General features: G+C 46.0%; 1 protein-coding gene across 1 annotated transcript in view; it reads right to left on the bottom strand.

The window, feature by feature from the left end:
* Positions 1-4,073, bottom strand: part of LOC148436234 (uncharacterized) — a 47,451-nt gene extending 43,378 nt beyond the window's left edge. The window contains exon 1 of the mRNA XM_088465164.1: positions 3,925-4,073. The gene's annotated coding sequence lies outside the window, so the exon portion shown is untranslated. The remainder of the gene's footprint in view (positions 1-3,924) is intronic.
* Between the last annotated feature and the right edge of the window lie 1,927 nt (positions 4,074-6,000).

Genomic DNA, 6,000 nt, shown 5'->3' on the forward strand with positions numbered 1-6,000 from the left:
GTGTTACTGTATAATGTCCTATTCCCAGCAGTCACTTCTCCAGTCATCACCCAGACACATCCCCTGGTGTTACTGTATAATGTCCCATTCCCAGCAGTCACATCTCCAGTCATCACCCAGACACATCCCCCGGTGTTACTGTATAATGTCCTATTCCCAGCAGTCACTTCTCCAGTCATCACCCAGACACATACCCCCTGGTGTTACTGTATAATGTCCCATTGCCAGTAGTCACCTCCCCAGTCATCACCCAGACACATCCCCTGGTGTTACTGTATAATGTCCTATTCCCAGCAGTCACTTCTCCAGTCATCACCCAGACACATCCCCCGGTGTTACTGTATAATGTCCGCTTCCCAGCAGTCACCTCTCCAGTCATCACCCAGACACATCCCCCAATGTTACTGTATAACGTCCCATTCCCAGCAGTCACCTCTCCAGTCATCACCCAGACACATCCCCTGGGGTTACTGTATAATGTCCCATTCCCAGCAGTCACCTCTCCAGTCATCACCCAGACACATCCCCCGATGTTACTGTATAACGTCCCATTCCCAGCAGTCACCTCTCCAGTCATCACCCAGACACATCCCCTTGTGTTACTGTATAATATCCCATTCCCAGCAGTCACCTCTCCAGTCATCACCGAGACACATCCCCTGGTGTTACTGTATAATGTCCCATTCCCAGCAGTCACCTCTCCAGTCATCACCCAGACACGTCCCCTGGTGTTACTGTATAATGTCCCATTCCCAGCAGTCACCTCTCCAGTCATCACCCAGACACATCCCCTGGTGTTACTGTATAATGTCCTATTCCCAGCAGTCACTTCTCCAGTCATCACCCAGACACATCCCCTGGTGTTACTGTATAATGTCCCATTCCCAGCAGTAATAACTGAAAGGAGAATAATAATAGGAGGGAGGAGAGTAATAAAAGAAACAAGAGTAATAATAGGAGGGAGGAGAGTAATAATAGGGGAGGAGGAGAGTACTAATAGAGGAGGGGGAGAGTATTAATAGAAAGGAGAGTAATAATAGGGAGGGAGAAGAGTAATAATAAGGGAGGAGGAGAGTAATAATAGAGGAGGGGGAGAGTAATAATAGAAAGGAGAGTAATAATAGGGAGGGAGGAGAGTAATAATAGGGGAGAAGGAGAGTAATAATAGAGGAGGGGGAGAGTAATAATACAGTAGGGGGAGAGTAATATTAGAAAGGAGAGTAAAAGGGGTGGAGGAGAGCAACAATAGTAATAATAGAGGGGGAGAGTAATAATAGGGGAGGAGGAGAGTAATAATAGAGGAGGGGGAGAGAAATAATAGGGAGGGAGGAGAGTAATAATAGGAGAGGAGAGTAATAATAGAAGAGGGGGAGAGTAATAATACAGGAGGGGGAGAGTAATAAAAGAAAGAAGAGTAATAAAAGGGAGGGAGGAGAGTAATAATAGGGAGGAGGAGAGTTATAATACGGGAGGGGGAGAGTAATAATAGGGAGGAGGAAAGTAATAATAGGGGAGTGGGAGAGTAATAATAGGGAGGGAGGAGAGTACTAATAGGGGAGTGGGAGAGTAATAATAGGGAGTGGGAGAGTAATAGGGAGGAGGAGAGTAATAATAGGGAGGAGGAGAGTAATAATAGGGGAGGGGGAGAGTAATAATACAGGAGGGGGATAGTAATAATAGAAAATAGAGTAATAATAGGGAGGAGGAGGAGAGTAATAATAGGGGAGGGGGAGAGTAATAATACGGGAGGAGAGCAATAATAGAGGAGGGGGAGAGTAATAACAGAAAGGAGAGTAATAATAGAGGAGGAGGAGAGTAATAATAGGTAAGAGAAGAGTAATAATAGGGAGGGAAGAGAGTAATAATAGGGAGGAGGAGAGTAATAATAGGGGAGGGGAGAGTAATAATAGGGAGGAGGAGAGTAATAATAGGGGAGGGGGAGAGTAATAATAGGGAGGAGGAAAGTAATAATAGGGGAGGGGGAGAGTAATAATAGGGAGGAGGAGAGTAATAATTGGGGAGGGGGAGAGTAATAATAGGGGAGGGGGAGAGTAATAAAAGGGGAGGGGAGAGTAATAATAGGGAGGAGAGTAATAATTGGGGAGGGGGAGAGTAATAATAGGGGAGGTGGAGAGTAATAACAAAGGAGTGGGATAGAAATAATAGGGAGGAGGAGAGTAATAATAGGGGAGGGGGAGAGTAATAATAGGGAGGAGGAGAGTAATAATAGGGAGGGAGGACAGTAATAATAGGAAGGAGGAGAGAAATAATAGGGAGGGAGGAGAGTAATAATAGGGGAGGGGGAGAGTAATAATAAGGAGAGTAATAATAGGGAGAGGGAGAGTAATAAAAGGGAAGAGGAGAGTAATAATAGGGAGGGAGGAGAGTAATAACAGGGAGGGAGGAGAGTAATAACAGGGAGGATGAGAGTAATAATAGGGAGGAGGAGAGTAATAATAGGGGAGGGAGGAAGTAATAATAGGGAGGAGAGTAATAATAGAGGAGGGGGAGAGTAATAATAGGGGAGGGGGAGAGTAATAACAGGGAGGAGGACAGTAATAATAGGGAGGAAGGAGAGTAATAGTAGGGGAGGGGGAGAGTAATAATAGGGGAGGGGGAGAGTAATAATAGGGAGGAGAGTAATAATAGGGAGGGGAAGAGTAATAATAGGGAGGAGAGTAATAATAGGGAGAGGGAGAGTAATAATACTAGGAGGGGGAGAGTAATAATAGGGGAGGGGAAAAGTAATAATAGGAGGGGGAGAGTAATAATACTAGGAGGGGGAGAGTAATAATAGGGGAGGAGGAGAGTAATAATACTAGGAGAGGGAGGAGAGTAATAAAAGGGAGGGGGAGAGTAATAATACTAGGAGGGGGAGAGTAATAATAGGGGAGGAGGAGAGTAATAATACTAGGAGAGGGAGGAGAGTAATAATAGGGAGGGGGAGAGTAATAATAGTAGGAGGGGGAGAGTAATAATAGGGAGAAGAGTAATAATACTAGGAGAGGGAGGAGAGTAATAATAGGGAGGGGGAGAGTAATAATACTAGGAGGGGGAGAGTAATAATACTAGGAGGGGGAGAGTAATAATAGGGGAGGGGGAGAGTAATAACAGGGAGGAGGAGAGTAATAATAGGGAGGAAGGAGAGTAATAGTAGGGGAGGGGGAGAGTAATAATAGGGGAGGGGGAGAGTAATAATAGGGAGGAGAGTAATAATAGGGAGGGGAAGAGTAATAATAGGGAGGAGAGTAATAATAGGGAGAGGGAGAGTAATAATACTAGGAGGGGGTGAGTAATAATAGGGGAGGGGAAAAGTAATAATAGGAGGGGGAGAGTAATACTAGGAGAGGGAGGAGAGTAATAATAGGGAGGGGGAGAGTAATAATACTAGGAGGGGGAGAGTAATAATAGGGGAGGAGGAGAGTAATAATACTAGGAGAGGGAGGAGAGTAATAATAGGGAGGGGGAGAGTAATAATAGGGAGGGGGAGAGTAATAATACTAGGAGAGGGAGGAGAGTAATAATAGGGAGGAGGAGAGTAATAATAATAGGGGAGGGGAGAGTAATAATAGGGGAGGAGGAGAGTAATAATAATAGGGGAGGGGAGAGTAATAATAGGGGAGGAGAAGAGTAATAATAGGGGTGAGGAGAGTAATAATAGGGAGGAGAGTAATAATAATAGGGGAGGGGAGAGTAATAATAGGGAGGAGGAGAGTAATAATAATAGGGAGGAGGAGAGTAATAATAGGGAGGGGGAGAGTAATAATACTAGGAGAGGGAGAGTAATAATACTAGGAGAGGGGAGAGTAATAATAATAGGGGAGGGGAGAGTAATAATAGGGAGGAGGAGAGTAATAATAATAGGGAGGAGGAGAGTAATAATAGGGAGGGGGAGAGTAATAATCAGGGACCGGCCTGTGTTACCTGTTACAGCTGCAGCCTCCAGCACCGGGTACAGCCGGGACACACGCGATGACGTCAGGGTACAGAAATTGAAGGGGATCTAGCTGATACCAGAGGACGGACCACAGGAAAATGGCGGCCGCAGCTCCTACATCTACCACAGCGCGTCCCAGCAGCTACACAAAGAGGGTTCACTGGCATGTGCCGTCCTGATTAGTGACTTGTGATGAGGTCCGTTGTTGTAATCAATAATTACAGAATGTGTCCTCAGTGCAGGAGCCTGGCAGCCATGTTGTTGGAGTCCTTCTAATACATTTTCCTATTTAGGGCTCTGCACAGCAGCCATTTTCCTGTGGTCTGTAGCTGAGTGATTTCCCCCCAAAGTCCCCAACTGCAACCCCTAAGTGTGTGTTATATAGAGAGGAGCAGCCTGTGTGTGTGTTATATAGAGGGGAGCAGCCTGTGTGTGTGTGTTATATAGAGAGGAGCAGCCTGTGTGTGTGTTATATAGAGGGGAGCAGCCTGTGTGTGTATGTTATATATAGAGGAGCAGCCTGTGTGTGTTATATAGAGGGGAGCAGCCTGTGTGTGTGTTATATAGAGAGGAGCAGCCTGTGTGTGTGTGTGTTATATAGAGAGGAGCAGCCTGTGTGTGTGTGTTATATAGAGAGGAGCAGCCTGTGTGTGTGTGTTATATAGAGAGGAGCAGCCTGTGTGTGTGTTATATAGAGAGGAGCAGCCTGTGTGTGTGTTATATAGAGAGGAGCAGCCTGTGTGTGTGTTATATAGAGAGGAGCAGCCTCTGTGTGTGTTATATAGAGAGGAGCAGCCTGTGTGTGTGTTATATAGAGAGGAGCAGCCTGTGTGTGTATGTTATATATAGAGGAGCAGCCTGTGTGTGTTATATAGAGGGGAGCAGCCTGTGTGTGTGTTATATAGAGAGGAGCAGCCTGTGTGTGTGTGTGTTATATAGAGAGGAGCAGCCTGTGTGTGTGTGTGTTATATAGAGAGGAGCAGCCTGTGTGTGTGTGTTATATAGAGAGGAGCAGCCTGTGTGTGTGTTATATAGAGAGGAGCAGCCTGTGTGTGTGTTATATAGAGAGGAGCAGCCTGTGTGTGTGTTATATAGAGAGGAGCAGCCTCTGTGTGTGTTATATAGAGAGGAGCAGCCTGTGTGTGTGTTATATAGAGAGGAGCAGCCTGTGTGTGTGTGTGTTATATAGAGAGGAGCAGCCTGTGTGTGTGTTATATAGAGAGGAGCAGCCTGTGTGTGTGTGTTATATAGAGAGGAGCAGCCTGTGTGTGTGTGTGTTATATAGAGGGGAGAAGCCTGTGTGTGTGTGTGTGTTATATAGAGAGGAGCAGCCTGTGTGTGTGTGTTATATAGAGAGGAGCAGCCTGTGTGTGTGTTATATAGAGGGGAGCAGCCTGTGTGTGTGTGTGTTATATAGAGAGGAGCAGCCTGTGTGTGTGTGTGTTATATAGAGAGGAGCAGCCTGTGTGTGTGTGTTATATAGAGAGGAGCAGCCTGTGTGTGTGTGTTATATAGAGGGGAGCAGCCTGTGTGTGTGTTATATAGAGAGGAGCAGCCTGTGTGTGTTATATAGAGAGGAGCAGCCTGTGTGTGTGTTATATAGAGGGGAGCAGCCTGTGTGTGTGTGTTATATAGAGAGGAGCAGCCTGTGTGTGTGTGTTATATAGAGGGGAGCAGCCTGTGTGTGTGTGTTATATAGAGAGGAGCAGCCTGTGTGTGTGTTATATAGAGAGGAGCAGCCTGTGTGTGTGTGTTATATAGAGAGGAGCAGCCTGTGTGTGTGTGTGTGTGTGTGTTATATAGAGAGGAGCAGCCTGTGTGTGTGTTATATAGAGAGGAGCAGCCTGTGTGTGTGTTATATAGAGGGGAGCAGCCTGTGTGTGTTATATAGAGAGGAGCAGCCTGTGTGTGTGTTATATAGAGGGGAGCAGCCTGTGTGTGTGTGTTATATAGAGAGGAGCAGCCTGTGTGTGTGTTATATAGAGGGGAGCAGCCTGTGTGTGTGTGTTATATAGAGAGGAGCAGCCTGTGTGTGTGTGTGTTATATAGAGAGGAGCAGCCTG

This window comes from Taudactylus pleione, unplaced genomic scaffold, assembly GCF_031769625.1.
Source record: "Taudactylus pleione unplaced genomic scaffold, aTauple2 ptg001883l, whole genome shotgun sequence".
Lineage (NCBI taxonomy): Eukaryota > Metazoa > Chordata > Amphibia > Anura > Myobatrachidae > Taudactylus > Taudactylus pleione.